Source organism: Rattus norvegicus, chromosome 9 (assembly GCF_036323735.1).
Source record: "Rattus norvegicus strain BN/NHsdMcwi chromosome 9, GRCr8, whole genome shotgun sequence".
Lineage (NCBI taxonomy): Eukaryota > Metazoa > Chordata > Mammalia > Rodentia > Muridae > Rattus > Rattus norvegicus.
Window position 1 is genome coordinate 73,060,002 of NC_086027.1, and position 20,638 is coordinate 73,080,639.

The 20,638-nt window shown below is 42.6% G+C and overlaps 1 long non-coding RNA gene across 2 annotated transcripts in view; it reads left to right on the plus strand.

Moving 5' to 3' along the window:
- The window catches only part of LOC103690543 (uncharacterized), a 59,553-nt gene extending 39,840 nt beyond the window's left edge, over positions 1 to 19,713 (plus strand). For both annotated transcript variants that reach the window (XR_010054801.1, XR_010054800.1), the window contains exon 2: positions 16,187 to 19,713. This is a non-coding gene — a long non-coding RNA (uncharacterized LOC103690543). The remainder of the gene's footprint in view (positions 1 to 16,186) is intronic.
- The last annotated feature ends 925 nt before the right edge of the window (positions 19,714 to 20,638 follow it).

Below are 20,638 nucleotides of genomic sequence, written 5' to 3' on the forward strand. Positions count from 1 at the left end.
GACCATGGACAGAGCAGCGATGGGCAGGATGGGATTAGGAGAGTGGGTAGGAGACTCATAAGACCTTAAGAAGAAAGCTTTGAAAAACAGATAGGAAAGTCCACATGTAGCATAGAAATAGGAAATCAGGACCAATGTACAATCTTGGATAACTTTTGCAAAACTGGATGCCATGTCAAGTAGATAATACCACAAATAATTAAGTGAATTAAGTCATAATTAAGTGCAAAACTGCATAAAATGAATGAACGTGGCTTATGGCTACCACTTACAGAGGCCAACTCTGTGTCAAGACTTCTAAGGGCTCTACATCATCTCTTTTAATCTTCTGGAACCATCGTTTAAGGCTACTCCGGGTGTATCTTTTGTCACTATGTATGATTTAAGTGTTAACACATTTACTTTCTACAACTTCATGAAGTATTTCTTCCCCTAAATGGGACCCAGTAGGATTAATCTATTTAGGATTGGGCAACTATGTGGCAGAATCAGAATTTGAGGCCACAAACCTGTGGCAGATATTATCCAGCACCCCAACTCAATCCCATGGCTTCATTCAATAATTATCACACCCAACTCTCAGAGAGCACCCCATTGCCTGTGTGGAGGCAGGACTTGCTCTGGGCTGAAATGAAACCCTCTAATAGAAGCTGTGCAATTCGGTGTTTTGTGCTTTGGAGTTCCAAGACTTTGTTTGATATCTACTTTTATCACATACTGAGTGACCTCAATTTCCATGAAACGTTTTTATAAGGTAGGGATGTAACAGTGTCCACTATATGGAGTCGTGACATGTAACGGTACTTTTGAACACCACAAAAGAACCAGAAGTACCCAAGTTATTTTACAGAAAATGCTCTAGCACTTAGGAAGGTATTTATAGATACAAAGCCCATCTTGATGTCAACCGCCTGATTACCTACTTGGAAGGAACCTCCAGAGTGGAAGATATGCAAATTCTTAACTATAGGCATTTGAACATTGCAGTCCATTTTCATGGAAGACTGGGTTCTGAGGTGTTCTGTCCCTATGTTCCCTAGAAGCCATCACTAGAGAAGGAGTGGAGAATTACCATGCAAACCCATAGAGCATTCTAGGATGCTCACACTGAAGGGAAGATAAGCATCCTTGCTGATAGGGGTATGCTAAATGTTAAAGTGCCTAGAGTTTGTGTGCCACTCACTGGATGTATAATGGTCTTCAGTATCATCAAGCTGGCAGCAGAACAACCCCGCAGGGGAGATTAGCAGGATGATTTCGTACTTTAATGGATTCCTTGAAACACTTCCTAGATAACACCATTATTTGCATTTTCCTGGTGCTAATCCAAATGTTGAGATTCCACTGGTTTGGATAAGACACACAATAGGTTTGTGCCAGTGGGAAGTCAAAAGAAAGGCGTCACAATACTCATCCTTATTACTGTAAGTGCTTAACCTAAATAATTAAGCCTATATAGTTAATAAGCATTGGGATTCGTGGACCTGTACTTACAGACAGAGTAAGACAGAAAGTCAACCAAATCTACACGGGAAAGGTTACAGGAGACTTATAGTCAGGATTTATCATACTAGAAGGCAGAAGTTGAATATTCAGAGTCGGAATGGACTTGGATGTGTTGTTTTGTTCTTTAATAGGAAGGGGGCAAATCCACCTTAGTAAGACACTGAAAAGGAGAAATCCTGACTGAAAACTGATGTGGAAGGAGTGTCAAACCCATACCCATCAAACCACTCATGGCCTTAGTTCAGATCCATAAAGCTGCTCCAACCCTCTTTACCAAAAGCCATAGGAGCCCTTTGGAACCACCCAAGGTCCAGGCTAAGGACATCAGTGCTGGCATGCAACTGCCCCAAGGCTGCCTGCCTTCTGCTTGGCTCTGCCCCTGTACTTAGGCCTCCACTGGAAGGAAAGGAGGGCCCTAATCACCACTGCTTGCTTTCTCTGTGAGCAGCACGTGTTTTCAGAAGGCTACTTTCTAGACCTTCTAGAATACTCACAGAACCTTCACATTACCTTCCACTGTGATCTTTACTGACTTCTGGCTCTGGGAGAAGGAAGCCCTTCACCATGCTTTCTTAACCCTGGTACTTCCCACACTTGGGAGATGCGAAGCCATGCCAGAGTTTAGCCCCAGCTGCTTCCTCTGTGAGACGCCAGTACAAGAGGTGGCATTCGGTCTGGATATATGGGTATCAGGCCATCAGGCCCAGAAGTGGACACACACAAGGGGCTTTAGGAAATTAGCTTCACTGAACATACATACAGGGAATGGACTTTTCCTTAAAAGCAGAGGTTCTTCCCTCTGGCATTTCTCGTGCGTTTAATGCGCTGAGCAGCTCAAGACTGCCTGGTGCTATGAAGCTGGATTTGAGCGCATGGCCATCTCCCCCAGTGTCTGAGGCACATGGGTCACGCCACAGCGTAGTTTTCAGTACTGGATGACCCAGAGCCAACAGATTAGGACCCAGGACCTTAGCTCTCCACCTCCTTACTTCACTAGCTTGCTTCTAGACCGAGACCTGCAGCACGAGGAGGAAGAATACTACTTACCCTATTGGAGAATTACGAAAAGCAAGTGGCATCGCACAAACTGCTTATTATGAGATAGGCTGAAGAGAATTCAGAGTCTTCTGACTATAATTTCAAGGCACTCCGTGTGGACTTTTTTTTCCCATGGTCTTTGAAAACCTTTTTAAAATAAATCCTACTCACAGATAGCACAGTGCAAGCTCTCACCAGCTGGGTGGCTCACACCAAATCAAATAACCGTTAGGTAGCTAGATCAGATATTTTTCATCGGAGTGTGTTATCATCTCGTTCTCTGTTCTGGCTCTGAGGCATCTCTGCCCCATTGCAAACCACCAACCTGACAAAAGATGCTGAAGTCACCCCATCCTGTGTCAGTTTCTCACACTGTTCCGGCATCCAGCAATGGTATTCAGCAAAAAGTGTACAGCCGAGTAAGGCTCGTCCACCAGACAAAGGGATGCCGACGCGACGTGTTTACGAAATGCTTCACACCATAGAAGCTGGCCATTCTGACAGGCATATTTTAACAGGAAATAAGGCAGCTTGCTTTCCAAAATGCTTGTTCTTGCATCTCATAACCAAAGAAGGAGAACCACAGATTTTTTTTATTGGCCCATAACCTTTCAGTTATGTGAGTTTGGCACAAAATGACATCTGTTAACACAGCAGGCTGCCTCTTGGCATTCCAGTGATGGCTATATTAGGGCCACCACAGGGCCCAGGCCTGCCATAAGCCCTTCGTGAATCAAAGTGCCACTAATTTTTCCCTAATAAAAACCACAAGATGGTATCCAGGCTGTGCTTTTCAATCTATATTGTTCTGCCATGCAGTAGCAAGATCATGAATTTTAATTGCCTACTGAGATTTGGTCCTATAACCGCACAATGGGCCCGATGCCACTGTGGAGAGAAGGGTGCAGAGTCAGTAGAGCAGTGTTTTTACAGGAAAATTTGATTGCAGTAAATCCCGACGACTGAGAATAGATTCAGCGGAGGGTTCTCATTAAACACGAATTCTCCCTTTCCCCCCTGCACTCGCTTCACCTTCTCGAACATTTTATAAATCTTATCTTACATGACTTACAATAGGACTAAAACATGCATCTTACTGCCTTCCACAGACACTGGTAATAAAAGGCAGAGATAGTGGGGATCAGATAGAGGAGAGAGAACAGGAGGCCGGTGTTGGCTGTGGCTTCATCAATAATTCATCATCTCTCAAAACCGAGGCTCCCTTGTAACTTCCTCTTTAAACTGATGTTTCTCTAAGTCTCCTAAGTAGCCAGCCTTGAAGCAAGGAATCTGGACCCCTGACTTGTCCTTAGTCACCACACCTGTGGACACTTCCTTCCTTCATGTTTGTCAACTCTGGTCTTTACCTTCACCCCTGCTACATCACCCTAATAGGACCTTTCTCATCTGAAAACTGGCAGAGCAACTGCTTGGTATCCCCGAGTCTCTGGGTATTATCCCCAACACCACAGAAAGATAAGATCATTAGGAAACTGGGTCCCCCCCTGTTGTAGGGTTACAGGTTGGCAGCTCTGGTTAGAAGCAAATCTGGGTTAAATTCTGCGCAAGCCACTTGCTAACAGTGTGGCCCCAGACAAGGGATGTAGCGCAACCATGCATCATTTTTTAAAATGGAGCTGACAATTCCTACTTCAGACAGTGTTGGTTCCAATGGTCAGTAAAGTAAGCATCAAGTCTCTCATTATATAACCATTTGGCACCATCTACTTCTCCTTTGCTTTACAGACCTTCGATTTCCTCTTACTAAAATAAAGCTACGGTGAGATTATCTTCTGTTTCAAACCCTATGCTAAGTACCAGACAAACACCAAGGAGTTTCGTCTTTTGAGCAAGGCTTTTTGTGATAAGTTGCTTTCCCAACATGCCTCTTCTACAATAGCTCCATAGTTCTTCCTGGTCTTCCTGAACACGTGTCTTTCTCTGTCAGCACAGTTCATAGTTCACAAGTGATGTCATTCCTTTTCCTTTCATCTCTGACTGATCACCATCATCTGGACATACGCACTTTCCAAGGTTCACCTCAAATCCATTATCTTCACTTTTAACCCAGGCTAGCCTCCCTTCTCCACAGGACCTTGTATTTGATCACTGCCATCACCTACTGCCAGTCCTGCACTTCTTCTTCCATGGATCTCTCTCCTATTAAATGAGGATGGCCTTCAGATCCAAGCCAGTGGGCCACCTTACAGGTTAAATGACCCTAGGATAAAAACCTTTGGACTTTCAGCCTCTAAATATAGTCCCAAAATGCATGCATCTTGTGTGACATCTATAATGGTAGGTTTTTATAGATGGTACAATATCGAATGTCAATTTAGTAGCTTTTCTGTTGCTGTGATAAAACACCATGACCAAAGTGACTCATAGAAGGATGTGTTGATTTGAGCTTATGGTTCCAAAGGGATAAATGTCCACCGTGGCAAGGAAGTGTGGCAACAAGCATCAGGCTAGAAGAATTCACATATTGAATTCTAAACAGGAAGCCAAGAGATCATGAACTAGGCTTTAAAGCCTCAAGGCCCACCTCCAGTGACATATTTTCTTCGGCAAGGTCACTTCTCCTAAGTCTACCCAAATCATGCCACCAACTGGAGATCAAATATTCAAACGCCTGAGCCTTTGGGAAAACAAATCATTCAAACTAGCACAGGCTAAGAAAGGAATGAGAAAACCAATATACTGGCTTGGTAGTCACCAAAGAGAGCACTGGTAGGGCATCATTCTCAGGAAAGGCTCCTGCTGAATGGACAATTCTTTTCTAGATGTTCTTAGAGATGAGGAAAGTGTTTCTTGGTCTGTGGGCATATGTCAATAAACAGGCAAAATCCTAGTCTCACAAGAAAGACACCAAGGAAGTGTTATCTACCCCACCACTGGAGAATTAAGCTGACAATCATAGGCCCGCAACTGGATCACAGTTTCCCATCACAGAATTCAGACCACAAGATAGTTGTGTCAAAAGAACTGTTTAGATAGAATGGATTGTGAACAGTAGCAAATGAAGAAGGTACCAGAGTATGAATGGATTCTGTTTTACAGAAGATAAACCTTTTTACTGTTTTTCTTCCATCTTTACTAAAGAAACCATATTCTTTCTCCAATCTATAAACAGAAGAGTATTTGTATTTGCAAGAGTGAGGTCAAGTTTCTCATGCCCAGAAACCAGAACCCAAGTGCCAGAGAGTGGGAAGAGCTGTACTATCCCAGGGGGTCAGCATTAGGAATTGGAGGAAGAACACAGATTCTAAGAAAACTTGTCATAATGACAGCAAAAGGGCACCACAAAGAGGACAGGGTAAGATGAAAATGTCCAAATCAAGAATCACATATCTCAACCAAAAGCAAAGAAACCAGTCAATCAAAGCAAAAGTGTGGCTATTATCACCTTCGTCATCATTATCTCTCAAGATGAATACTGTCCTTTCTGAACCCTTTGGCCTTAGATGTGTTTGGAAGTCAGAGTTTTTTGGAGTTTGGATACATTAATTAAATAGGTTTTAGTGCAATATTTCTGGAGCAAATGTCACTAAGTGAAATTAGAGACAGTCAACAGCTTTTGTCATTTAGGTCAGGCGTTACTGCTTAGAACATTGCAATACCAATGTACAAACAAAATAATTTTTTTAAATGTTGAAGCATCTCAGAATTATCAATAAGAATGTATAGACTAAGGATGGCTTATAAAGTTGTGGACACTGTGTGAAGGCCTCCAAACCCCAGGTGGATTGACTCTTGGGTGATAGTCATCACATCTACTACAGAGCAAGGGAACTGGAACCTCGGGATGCTAACAGACGTTTCACTGTCACCTGATACTTCACAGCAACCTGTGGACCTCAGCCCTGAGTGGCTAGTTTGTTTGATTAACCTAGCTCTTAGGTTAGCCTCTAAAGCAGAATGATTCCCAATGGCAGTGTCATACATACTTTGTACTTGCCTTTCCTTTTCTCCACTGCCCTTCCTCCATTGCTCCTCGTTAGCCCAAGAACTCTCCTCTTTTCATGTTTTATGTCCCATGTATTTACTCCACTTCTTTCTCCTCCCTCCACCTTAAGATCTTCTCTTCCCTTCAGTTTCTGTTTCATATCACACACACACACACACACACACACACACACACACACACACACACACACAGGTTTTCCACAGGAGAGGAAATATATGGTATTAGTTTCTAGTGTAGAATTTGTACATGAGTGTCCCATTGTTCTTGACCAAGTTGAGAGTCACATGGAAAAGCCACTCAGTAAGCCACAATTTCTAAGAAAATTCTGATTTGACACAGATCCTATTTTTTTTCTTTTTTTCGGAGCTGAGGACCAAACCCAGGGCCTTGCGCTTGCTAGGCAAGCGCTCTACCACTGAGCTAAATCCCCAACCCAAGACACAGATCCAATTTTGCTACACTCTGATGTTCATATTTTCTTGTATTTCTGCCATACTGGCATTGCCATTGACTTTCAATGGTCTCTTGATATTCTGAAACTCTTCCTTAATGACCATCTTACTCAGGCGCTCTAGAGCAACAAAACTAATATGAGAGAGGGGGGAGGGAGGGAGGGAGAGAGGAAGGGGGTTGTTAGATTGGCTGACATAATACATATGTGCATCACTGTCGGCCTACTGGAAAGGCTGGCAAACTCATATCTGTTCCATCCACAGGGCTACATGCTTTAGCAGCCCCATCTAGTGCTGAAGACTTGTTTTGAAGGCATCCACTGGTCTTCAGTTCACACTGGAAGCTGGATTCCATGTCAGCAGAAGTTGACAACGGCAGCAGCAACAGCAAAAGAAGAAGAGGAAGAGGAGAGGGAGGAGGAGGGGAGGGAAGAGGGAGAAGAGGAGGAGAGGGAGGAGGGAGAAGAGGAGGAAGGTAGAAGAAGAAGGGAGAGGAAGAAGGGGAAAGGGGAAGAGGAGGGGGAGGAGGGGAAGGCAGAGTAGGAGTAGAAAAAGAAGAAGAGGAGGAGGAGGAGGAAGAGGACAAAGAGGAGGAGGAGGAGGAAGAAGAAGAAGGAGAAGAAGAAGCAAGGAACAAAGGCAAACAGGCAAAAAATCTGGGCTACTAACAGAAAGCACCACCCCATCCATGTCTCCTCCCCTTCGATTAACACTTCCAGGAGACACTCTTACACACACACACACACACACACACACACACACAGAGAGAGAGAGAGAGAGAGAGAGAGGGAGAGAGAGAGAGAGAGAGCTCTCTTAGTCGATCCCAGATCCAACCGATGTACCAACAACACAACTATCACAGTGACTTTGAGTTATATTTAAGCTAATAGAGCCTCGTATTCTAAAGTCGATCATTTATACTAGCAACCTTGTCTTTTAAAGGTACATATTTAAGGTTATTTAAAAAGTTATTTTGATTCTACAATATCACCAGCAATTCCCTGGCCCTACAAAGGCAGGCAGAGGTAATATATTATTTTAAAAATCATTTTTAAATGACATAAATGAAAATAAAAAGAGCCCATGCTTCCTTTGGTCTGCAGATTTTAATCTATGTATTATTGTTGTGGAGGTGGAATTAGGCAATATTTGCCGATCTAAAGTGCCTAAGCAATTGTCACTGTCTCTGAAGGTTGCTGCCTAGCTTTCTCATCTGTTCCCAACAGAGTCCTGAAGCTACCCCTGTAAGCAAGGTGCAGTTCCAAACTAGAGACTCCGCAGGATCACAGGATCATTAGACCTGTGGCCTGGGCTCATTCTTCCAGCATAACCCTGAGCGGTGTCTCCCCCTTAATCATTCCTCATAATGACAAAGTCAGCTGAAACTATGTGGAGAGAGGCAGGGAGGCAGATAAAAAGAAAGAGGAACCATCTTTCTTTCTCGCCTGATCTCTTCCCTGAGCCTCTGTACCATCTCAATGACCTGGGTTCTAGCACCATGTAACATTCAGATAAATATATATCTTAGTCCACTTGAGAGAGGGAGTTGGGTACCATGGAATGAAGAGAGATTTCCTGATGGTATGATGTGTATGTGTGTGTGTGTGTGTGTGTGTGTGTGTGTGTGTGTGTGTGTGTGTGTGTGTATGCGTGTGTGTGTGTGTGTGTGTGTGTGTGTGGAGAGAGAGAGAGAGAGAGAGAGAGAGAGAGAGAGAGAGAGAGAGAGAACGAACACAGGGATTTATATGCTACAGCATCAGAAATCAGTTCTTTCCACTATAGAGTCCTTGGTTCCAACTCAGGTCCTCAGGCTTGCACAGCAAATGAATTTACCCCACTGAGCCATTTCTGTTTCTTTGTTATGAATTTGTCATAATTCCTTTACGAAGTCCTGGGAATTGAACTCAGACCTCACACAGGCTGGAAAAACATTCTCCCTCTAAGCTCCAGCCCCAAGCTCAGAACAATTGTAAAAAGTAGTAATTTCCTAAATATTTATCGTCAGGAAGCCTCTCTGCATTCTGTGGTACCCAACCCCCTCTCTCGAATGGACTCTCTTCTTGGGAAGTAAATATCTGTTTATCGGCATGTGGTTTTCCCAAACATTTGTTTTCTGTTACTTAGTCAAGTCACTGTGTCTTGACTCGGATTCTCTGAACCTGCTAAGATGTGGCGTGTGGGCTGGGGCAATGAGAAGCAGTGTTCTAGCTAATATGTGTGAGGATTTTCACTCGGCCACTGTTAATGCCGAGGAGGATGAGCTGCCAAAATCTCCCTGTGATGAAATGAAGATATCTGTGGTTTCCTATTGCACTACTGATAATTCACTGTGGTGTGATGGGATTACACCACGGCAATGGCACATGTACGTCACACTTGGAAGATGCTATTTATTGACTTAATGTGGATATTATTGCCCTTGTTTATCACAGAGAAGTCTCTTGTAGTGATTTGAAATATAACATGGTTGCCGTTAATCATCCCGAATACAAAATGCCAACTTTAAACTGGTTACACTGTATTAAATACTCTTCAAACCAGAAAGCAATTTGATTTTCAAGTTTGTAAAAAGCTACATGTGTCAGATTGAGTGTAAACAGCGCTCAGAACACAAATCTAAGTTTCTCTATAGCTAGCTTTAGGTAATGTAAGCTGTATGGGTAGATGGCTTCTGGGTAAAATGATTATCAGAAATTTTAAATTGTTCTCCCCACAACCAGGAAAGAGCCTGTTTTCTTGTTTGTTTGTTTGTTTGTTTGTTTGTTTCTATACTCACCTTGAGGACTAGTTAATAATTGTATCCATATTTTCAATATTGAACTCACAGGAATTTGCCCTTTAAATGGTGGTAGTGTCAAACAACAGCAGGCAGCGAGCGGAGAGGGACGATGCTTTCCCTGCCCCTACACTGTTCAGTTGTGTGCTGTCCCCATAGCCTTGTTTGTTACCAAGTTGTGAGGCCGAAATTACATTTTATAGATCAAAAAACTTTGAGGGAGAGGGGCTCCTGCTTTTTTCTCATACAACAGAATGGGACTAATAACAAAAATCGTTCACCACGTGCACACTAACTGTATAGCCCTTTAAAAATCTGGGCTGTAGTACAAAGGAAAAGTGGCGTGTGGCTTTCTACAGAACACTGACTTTGCAGGGAAGAAGGGCTTGGTCCATCTTTAACCTGCCTTTTTATTAGTATTATTAGATGCAGGACAGTTTATCTGCATTGTTAAATAGCTGAGCTTTGAGGGCTGCTCCTCTGTCTCTATCATTTATAAGGAAAATAACTCAGTGGGTAGTGTTTTCGCATCTTAAAAATGTATGCCACAGTTCCGTTATTTTAAATAGACTATTTTAATTATAGAAGTAAAACATGCTCCTCGTAGGCAGCCCACAAAATACACGGGTGAAATCAAGTCTCTTAAAGTGCCTCAAGGCTGTGTTTTCAAAAAGCTCTTGTAGCCATTTTGAATGTTAAAACATTCACTTAGAGACTCTTGTGCCTTTTCTTTTGACATGAACTGATGAGCCAAGGAGGACGGACCCGTGAAGTTAGGTAACTTGGAGATTCGATGTCATTTCAAATTTGACTTCTGTCCCCTGCACTTCTCTTCTCCAGCATATTTATTTGTGACCACTTTGCAGAGAGATTAAAATGAAAATGTATGAAGAGTCCCAGAAGGTAGTCTGCTTTGAAAAGCTGTTTACTTGCCTGGGGCCTGGTTTGGGAGGTGAAAGGTCAGGGGTAGTCATAAGAAAGCCCTGTGGGCTGTCCATTCAGTTGAGCTCAGTTCTCTTTCATCTCTGTTTTTGTTGACGCCAGCTGTGCCTACCTTAATCCTCCCTGTGCATTTACATCTCTTTTTTTCCCTTAATAATCAATTTATAAGCGAACCTTGGGAGGGGACTGTAGGGACAAGGGAGCAATGGCTGGAAGCAGGGTTCAGGAAGAATTAGAGGGAGAAGAAACCTATCAGGTAAGGAACTCCTGATGAAATGGCAGTGTTCACCGGCATGTTTGTCGAGACTTGATTTGAGAGCATCAGTGAATACCATGAATCATAACCACTATCTCAAACCCAAACCCAAGGGATGCCAGTGTGCTAAATGTCTTGTGAGGATTTCAAATTGCTTCCCATAAATGATCTTTTTGCACAATGAAACAGATGATGGGTGGGTTCCACGATTCTGAAGCTATTAAAAACCAGAAGGTAAAATACAGCTAGCAGAATGCTTCCCACCCTGCATCACTAAGATGTTCTGCCTTAACCCCCCCTTTCCAATAACAAAAAGTTTGAGGTGAAATAGGGGTGGGGGTTGTGGATTTCTGAACCCTGGTGTGTAAACAGAGGGAAGCTGGTGATAGAAGGGGAAAAAAAATCAGTCAGTATGTCCTGGTCAAGTTTGGTCTAAAAAGCCAAGAATACAATATGAACACACTGACCAGGGAAGAGGCTTTAAAAGAGAAAGGTACACAAAAATAACAAGAGTCCCAGAAATGGACCACAGTAGGCTAACTTCCTGAAACACCCAGTTAGCAGTCTTTTACATGGCTGAGGGTTAGATTGGTACGTTGGTGCTTGGATAATGCCTGGTTGTGGCTTCACCTGTGGAACGCAGCACTTTGGACTCTCATGCTGAGGTGTAAAGAAAAAGGGGTGCTGCTGCTGTGGTCAATCTACAGGGGGAAAACGGGGGTGGGGGTGGGGCAAGAAAACATCACAGCCAAAGACTACCTTATCGATGTTGAAGGAATTTTCTGTGCATTATTGCTTGTTTCTTTTGCAAAGGAGAAAAGCGTCTTTAATATTAATCTCAAAGGTGGGGTAGGGTGGGGGAAAGAAGACAAGGCTGCCTCTCTGGAGACACTGAAGCCCTGGCTTGATGTGTTGGGTAGGGAAAATGCTGGGTGCCCCTCAGTAACCCCTGGCAACAGCCATTCCCAGAACAGCTGTCAAGCAGTGACTTAAATGGATGACCCAAGTGCTGGCTTTGTTTTTTTATTTGGCTGCTTGTTTTTTAACCCTGATGTATGCCTACGAACACCTGGGGACTCTCTTTCTTTTGGGGAGAAATAAGCTGGCATATATTTTATGTTCAGAAGGTACTTTTGCTTAAATACCCAAGAGAAACGGCTTCATTGTCTATGAGCACCAAAAACCTGTTAAATATATTACTCTTAAAAGCCCGAATCCCAAATTTAGTGCTATCACAAGTACCATCATTCTAATTAATGCTCTCTGCCGGAATTTAAAAAATTGCACAGCAGACAGGAAGGCTTCATTTCTCCCCCTCCAACCCTTGCCTTCTCGTGTCAGACGACTCGTATTGAAACCCTAACTCACACACCACTTGGATAAACTGAAGGCAACCGTGGACCCTCTCCACACCTCTGTTGGACATTTACAAACACAAAACTTGATATAGGACCTAAGTGGAGGAGCGAGCTCCAGGGGAGGCACTCAGCATGCTGCCCAGCTCCTCCTGATCAGTGCCAAGAATAAGATAGCTGGCCATGCCTTACTTAGTAAGTGCACAGTGCTAGAGACTGTCTGACGATCACTAGGAAGAAATAACTGGGGCTAAGAGCCTCTACCACAAGATTTCCTTATACTTCGTCATTTTGCACCTTTACAAATGTCCTTCTGAACTTAACAGCCATATTTTTTTATCATATACCACTCATGTACATATATTACAAGGGACATATAAGTTAAATCACTTAATGAATTCATAAACCTGCTCAGCGGCTGGGCCCAATTTTCCTGAATACCTTTTTTGAGTTATCAAAGCTCCAAGACCACCAGGAACACTGCTGATCCTGCAAAACTGCATTCATTAAACTCGCTGAGCAAGAGAAAGCAGCACCTTGGCAGAGTCTCCGCACTTTCCTGAGGGGAAGGAGGAGGGGGCGTGTCGTGTCTATCTGGTGTAGGGTGGGCACAAAGTGGTCTGCAGCAGAGCTCAGAATAAGCGGAACTGGGCAGGGGTAGGTCTGAATTTGTAATGAGAAGAGCTTCTCCAAGTCTTCTTGTCTTGCAACAAACTGGACTAATGTGAAAAAGCTCTTCAGTTGTGTCTGCTGTGTATTCCATGGCTCAGATAGTTCACCTACTTCGTAAATTTTATGCTATGGTTTTGCAAGTAGTGATCACTGCTTTGATTTTCATCCACAGTCATTCACGTTTTCTCTCAAACAGCATGCATGATCTGCACCATTAGGGACACTGGTACTGATGGAATCATTTCACTAGTTGCATTTCTTAAAATGCCTCACAAAGCAACTAATGGGAAGAAGGGGCTTTGTTTGTTGATTTGTTTTGGCTCATGGTCTAAGGGGTGGCCAGTCACAAGAGGCAAGCCACAGCAGCAGGAACTTGAGACAGCTGATCATGTTGAGTCGGCAGTCAGTCATAAAGCAAACAGAGAAGAATCCTGATAGTCAACTTTCTTTTCCTTCCTTTTTTTCAATTCAGTTCAAGATTCTAGCCCATAAAATAGTGCTACTACATTTAGGGTGGGTCTTCTTATCTCAGTTTCCCTTGAAGATATGCTCAGAATTTTATCTCTCATGTGATTCCAGTTCCTGTCATGTGATTGTTTTCTTCTGATTCTTCTAATTAGCACTAATTTATTTCACCGATCTAAAAATTTACTACTTTTGCAAGTCATTTCCCATAAGGATGGAATCTTATCTCAGAAGAAACTACACAAAAAACAAAGCAAGAAGTGTCTTGATCACATGTCTTAGGTTGTTATTGCTGGGATGAAACCCCATGAGAAGGGGGAGGGGGGAAAGGATTTATTTCATTCACAGTTCCACGGAACAGTTCATTATAAAAGAGCAGTGAGGAAAGAATCCTAAGCAGGGAAGGACCCTGAAGGCAGGCTCTGATGCAGAGGAAGGAGCTTCGTGTATTACCGCGGTACCTGAGCCTTAGAAGTCCCGTATGGTGAGCAGAAGCCAGACTCCCTCCCTTCCTATGCTTGACAGCAGTTCAAATTAAAACATGCTAAGTAAAAAGAAAATTATCTTTTGAGTCTCCAACAACATTCTGACTCCCCTGTGACAATTTTTACTAACTGCACATCAGATAGAGGGCTAATACCCAAAATATATAAGGAACTAACAAAAACTAGACATCACGAAAACAAACAACCCAATTAAAACTTGGGGTACAGATGTAAACAGAGAACTCTCAAAAGTAAAAACTCAAATGGCTAAGAAACTGTCAAAGAAACGTTCAGCAGCCTTAGTCATCAGGGCAAATCTGGTCTACTTTGAAATTTTATCTTACACCTATCAGAATGGCTAAGATCAATAAAACAGGTCTCAGCTCATGTTGATGAGGATGTAAAGTAAGGGGGACATTCACCCATTCCTGGTAGGTAGGCAAACTTGTACAGTCGCTGTGGAAATTAGTGTGGCTGTTCCTCAGGAAGATGGGAATCAATCTACCTCAAGATCCCGCTGTACCACTCGAGCAAATACTCAAAGGATACTTCATTCTAACACAGAGACTTATTCAATCATGTTTATTGCTGCTCTATTCAGAATAGCTGGAAACTGGAAACAACTTATATGTCTCTCAACAGAAGAATGGATAAAGAAAATGCAGTACACTTACACAATACAGTATTACTTGGACAATTAAAAACTGAAATCATGAAGATTTCAGGCAAATGGAATTAGGAAAGAAAGATCACCCTGAATGAGGTAACTCAGACCCAGAAATACAAATATAGTATATGTTGTGTTTTATAAAAAGAAAAAGGCAGGGATATGTTTGGTGGAGACGAAATATGGTGTGGGGGAAGGGGGCCCATGCTGAGGCATCCCTTCCCCCTGAGGTACCAGTCACATGATAGTATCATATAGAATAGAGTTTATTTAGGTCATGGGGAAGGGAGTTGAGGAGGTAGGAGAGAGAGAGAGAGAGAGAGAGAGAGAGAGAGAAGACAGAGGAAGAGGAGGAGGAAGAGGAAGAGGAGGAGGAGGAAGAGGAAGAGGAGGAAGAGGAGGAGGAAGAGGAGGAGGAGGAGGGAGAATAGAGACTGGCCATGAACTTATGTAGAGAGAGGAAGGAGGGGAATGGGGAAAGGACAGAGAGGGAAGACAGGAAGACAGACGAGCAAGAGAGAGAGAGAAGGGGGCAAGCAGCCCCTTCTATAGTGAGTCAGGCACACCTGACTGTTGCCAGGTAACTGTGGGGCAGAGCCTAGAGGAAATGCCAACAGTATATATTCACTTATATGTGGATGTGAGCTGGTAAGTTCATGACAACCAAGCCTCTGTAGAACCACAGAGTAATGGACTACTGGGGGACAGATAGATCTCCCTAGGAAAGGAAAATGGACAGTTATGAATGGATGGGAACAGCAGTGTATCAGGTAGGGATGAGAAGAGTTGGACGGAGGGAATACAGAGTCAAATAAAGAGGTATTTGAGGGGTAGTATGAAAACCTAATACAAAAAAGCTTCCTAAAATATATCATATATAAAAGTGGTATAAATGAATTGCCAAATAATGAGGGAGACAGAGCCACAACTGGACCTCTTTTGTCACCAAACAAAGACTCCAGTTCCAGGAATAGAATTACATCTAATTGAGTTGTTAGCCAAAGGGGACTCATGGGAACCCACAAACAACCCAGGCTGTTGCCAAAACTACAGGCTGCTCTCCACAGGCTGACAGCAAGCCCCCGTTGCTGTAGACAATACCTCCACTCATTGAACATAGAGGAGTTGAGCCAGTGCCTCTATAGAGCCTTTGCCCCCTGCTTGCTAGTGTCTTTGGTACAGAAAGGTACTCTTCTTACTACCAAAAGAGAAACATAAACACCAACCCAGCTACAAAAACTTTGCTCTACAATGGTGTCCTGCCTGCTAAATACACTGGGGCAATGGCACCATAAAGCTTGTAAGAGTAGCCAACCAATATTTGATTTGACTTAAGGTTTCGAGAGACATGACCCATACCCAATGCTGCTTTGGTGACAAAGAGCCTGAAACTAGATGGTGACCCAGGGGAAAACCAAATACTGTAATTCTACTAAGAGCACACGCCTTTAAAATGACCCCTGATGGCCTTGCCCAGCCATCTTCAGAGAAACTTCCTCCTCCAGTAGATGGAAATAAATACAGAGACACACAGCCAGCCTCATGAAGAGAGTGAGAGACCTTAGAACACTAAATGGGATGTCTCCATCGTATCTCTCATTTCAGGGCTCAGAGAACCAGTGGAAGAGGAGAAAGAAGGAGTATAAGAGCCAGAGGGATGGGGGACAGCAAGAAAACAAGGCCCTGTAAACCAACGGGACTGATGTACACATGAACTTACAGAGACTGAGGCATCGTGCACAGGGCTTACATGGGTCTGCACCAGCTGGGGTCCTCTTGCTGCAAGGAGAAGCAGACACATGCCCCGAGCCCTAACCAGAAGCATTGATAACCAGTCGATGGATAACCACTTGCAAATGAAAACTTCGTTTTCTTCAAGGGAGTTGCACTGGGGAAACAAACGACACTGAAGGGTAGGCTGCTTGCACTGCAGTAACGACTCTGAAGGGTAGGCTGCTTGCACTGCAGTAACGACTCTGAAGGGTAGGCTGCTTGCACTTCAGTAACGACTCTGAAGGGTAGACTGCTTGCACTGCAGTAGTTGGTCAAACTCACTGGCATCCTTGGGGGTTCTTGTCCCAAAATGTTGTCAGAGCTTTGTTTTTAATCTTATTTTATATTTAAATTTTTATGTGTATTTTTTCCTCTTTGTACTCCTCAGGTTCTTGGGGTATATACAAAGGCTTTCAGTTTCGTGTTACAGGCAACGACTGAGCGTGAGAATGAGTGGCTCTCTGATTCTTGTGCCCTCTCTTGGGCTCTTTTACTTGGGCTTGCTTGTTTTGTACTACTGCGATGTGTTAGTCTTTGTTTTGATCTAATTATATCTTATTCTATTATTACCACTTGGAAACCTGATTGTTTTCTAGTGAGAGAGGGAAAGGGGATGATCCAGATGGGAGGGAAGGGAGGTGGAACTGAAAGGAGTAGGGCGGGAACTATAATCAGAATCTATTATGCGAGAAAAAAATTTATTTTCAATAAAAGAAAAAACAAAGAGGCTGTATATTTGATGTTGTAAATCCCTAGAGGGAGAACTGGGCGAAATCGTGAGCTTCATGACACTCTAGTGAGGAATATAAGCTGTGTCTCGCCACGATGTTCCTTGTTACTTGATTTTCCTATGCATCTTAGAAGAGCGATGGTTCAGAGGAATGACGGTGAATATGGTCTAGTCCTTAGCCCTCAACAAAATCCTCCTTCACCACCAAAACAAATCCCTTGAAATAAGTTCCGAGCCGTTCACTAGCCTTTGAGCTGGTCAGCAGTATAATCTCTCCCCTATGGTATTCCTATACAAGAAGTTCATGTGACCAACCTTAACACTGTATTTGTTTTCATCTCCACTACAGTAAGTTCGGATAGTCAAGAGAAGACCTCTTATCCACCCAGATGCTGCTCAACTTTGCCATGTCTCCAAAAGACAACAGTGTTTGATCTGCCCAACTGAATTAATCTGGAAGGAAAAATGTCCTTCAGATGAGCTATTCAGAAACCCTTTCTGTTAGCTATTGCTGTTTTCCTGTTCAGTTCTTGGGGAGACTTCACAGTTTTAATTTTCTTCCCCAGACTAAGTTACTCTTGTGTCTTTCATCCTCTTTCTTCAGATTAATTAATTACAAATTAATCTTCTGATGTGGATATGTGCTTCTTCTCTGTTGCATGTGTCTTCCTCTGAGTTAGGAACACAGGAAAGTAGCTATGATGCGAATAATGTTCTAATCACTGAGCAGTATACACTGATCACCACGAGTCACAGAGGGGTGAGTGGATGCTCAGACACAATTAGGTCCTTCACCTTTGCTCAGGGAAATGACAATTTTCCTTTAGTACATGTGCATGTAGTTACATCTTCATAGACATATTTTTCTTGCATTCATTACTTAAAAAGAAATGAAGATGGTTAATATTCTCAGACTTTGTCCTTTGTTATTTTTTACAAAGGAAAATGGGTACCCCCACATCACTAATATTCCGAGCATATGTTTCCTCCCCCTGCTGGGTGATCCACACCGGGTTTGCTTTTGAGTCAGGAGATGTCTTTGACTTTTGGCTACAGGGTGGAGATGCTGGAATAACACTGTGGACACTTTTGTGTGTTCATTGTGAGCAAATCCCCCACCCCCATCCCTTTCCTAACCAGATGTCAAATGGGTCATGTCTGAAAACACAGTTCAGATTTCTTTATTACAGATTATTCATTTTATCTGTATATATCTTTAGCTGAAATTATCCTGGGGAACCTTTGTGTTGGAAGCACAAAATGATATGAAAAGTCAAGGTGCATTTTTTTTAAAGCAAACCTAAAAGCTGAAGGTAGGTGTTGAAAGCAGAAAAATCATTCCTTGAACTCCCCAGGAGTTGATCAAAGAGGCAGCCATAAATTGCAACAGAAGCAGAGATCCACTCTGCTCTGAAAGCCAGCCAGCAACATTGGAAATGTTTTCCTATTTATTCCATTAATTCTGTGATAGCAATCTCTACTGACAAGATTTGCAAATCTAATCATTTATTAATGAAACCTGTCTGGTGGATTGTACCCAAGATCCTCCTGAGGTCCCAGCCTCTATGTGACCACAGCCCTTTGCTAGCTACAAGCTTATTGTCTTGACAGAACGTGACATTGGAATTTCTGAAACTGTCAGGAGAGAGCCAACTCAGTTGTAGCTTATGACTATATTCAAAGATGGCCGCCAGGCACAGCCTTGCTCCAAGGACCAGCCTACTGGCCAGTTTTCAGGATCCACACAGCAAGCATTGTTTCTTCTGTCTGCAGAGAACATTCTCTGTGAATCCCAGCCCAACATGTGTGGTTTTAGGTTTTGTTGCAGACAGGAATGAAGAATTGGACCTGTTTTTGCATTATTGTTAACTCACCCTGACAAAGATAAGGTTGACCCGACTCTTGACTAAGACATTGATTTTTTTTCCTAGAAATTTCTCTGTGGTTTCAGATACTTCCAAAATATCACCCCGTTTCCTTGGCGACCATCTAAGCTTTATTCCCTATGAACCGACATGGCTTGATTCATCAGTGAACAGCCAGCAGCAGCCACACAATTTACACGCTTCCTAAAGATTTCCTGGAAAGAAATCCCTGCCCTGAGCTCTTTCAAGGGCTCTGTTTTTGATGTCTCACAGAGCATAGCTAAAAGTGATAATAATAATAATAATAATAGTAATAGTAACAAGAATAACAACAACAACATCCTGTAACAAGTCCACAAGGAACAGCAATGTTGATGGAGATAATGAAATGCAGAAATGAAAACCCCTTACCAAAGCTCCCTCACATGTGCCTAAGCTCTGTTCATTAATCTGTGATAATTAGGCTCTTTTTTGCAGAGGTTAACAGCAGTGGCCCATGGTAATTAAGAATTCTATCACTACCAAAGGGATTGAAATGCTTCTAGTGTGACACCTGTCCAGCTTTTAGTACATGTTATGTTTACTTTAAGTATGGATTTCCTATGTAAGAAGTATGTCTGTCTGTGTGGGGTATGTGTGTGTACAGAGAGAGAGGGAGGGAGGGAGAGACACCTATGATCTTATATTACTTTCTTCAATGAGAGTTAACAAAGTTTTTTAATTGTAATCTAAATAAAAGAGTAACCTATTGCTTGGATCATCAATTTTTTTGGCTTGGCTGTATGACCTTAGAGAGGTATCTGATGCCCTTTGCCTCAGTTTCTCTATCTGTAAGATGGTGTGGTAATAGACTCTTTTAGAGTGCCATAATTTAATAATGGTAACCATCAGAATTGCTAGCATTCCCTGATGATATACATTATGCCATGTGCTGTTCTGAACTCATATGTGTCCTCAAAACATTTCAGAGCAAAAGAGGTTGAATAGGCTGCCAGGACCACTTAATCCAAGTCACTCAAGAACAAACTTCCTCCAAAGGGTAGTTCATTAAACAACATTCTCTGTTTCCTCTAGAATGAGAATTACTTACACCTCATAGCAACTTTACTTTGGTAATATAGCCATTTGGCTTAGGCTGGATATAGTAGCGTGATTCCATCCATGATAGACTCCATTAATAGAGACTCACAAGATGGAGAAGGGAGCTGTTTCACCTCTGTGCAGTTTTGGTTATTAGGCTAAATGAAGTAAGAGACGCAAAGGTCTTATTGCAGCACTTGGTGTATGTAAGTGTTCAATAAACAGTAGCTGGTGTCATCAGAGATGTGCACTGCAGAAGCCAAGAAAGGGAATATCGTGTATTTCCCTTGCAGATTTTTATGTACATTGCCCATCCCCTTACCTACAATGGATGTTTTCTAAGCCCTTGGTAGATACTGTGAATGGAGCAGAACATACACCTTTCCCTTCATATTCAGTCAACCGTAGATATGATGTACAAAAGAAGATGACTCATATCCTAGGATGGTGGCACAGTCTACCACGTTACTCAAAACATCACATGATTTAAAGTGAGAATATTTTACTTCTGATTTTTCGATTTTATATATATATATATATATATATATATATATATATATATATATATATATTTGGTTCTTTTTTTCGGAGCTGGGGACCGAACCCAGG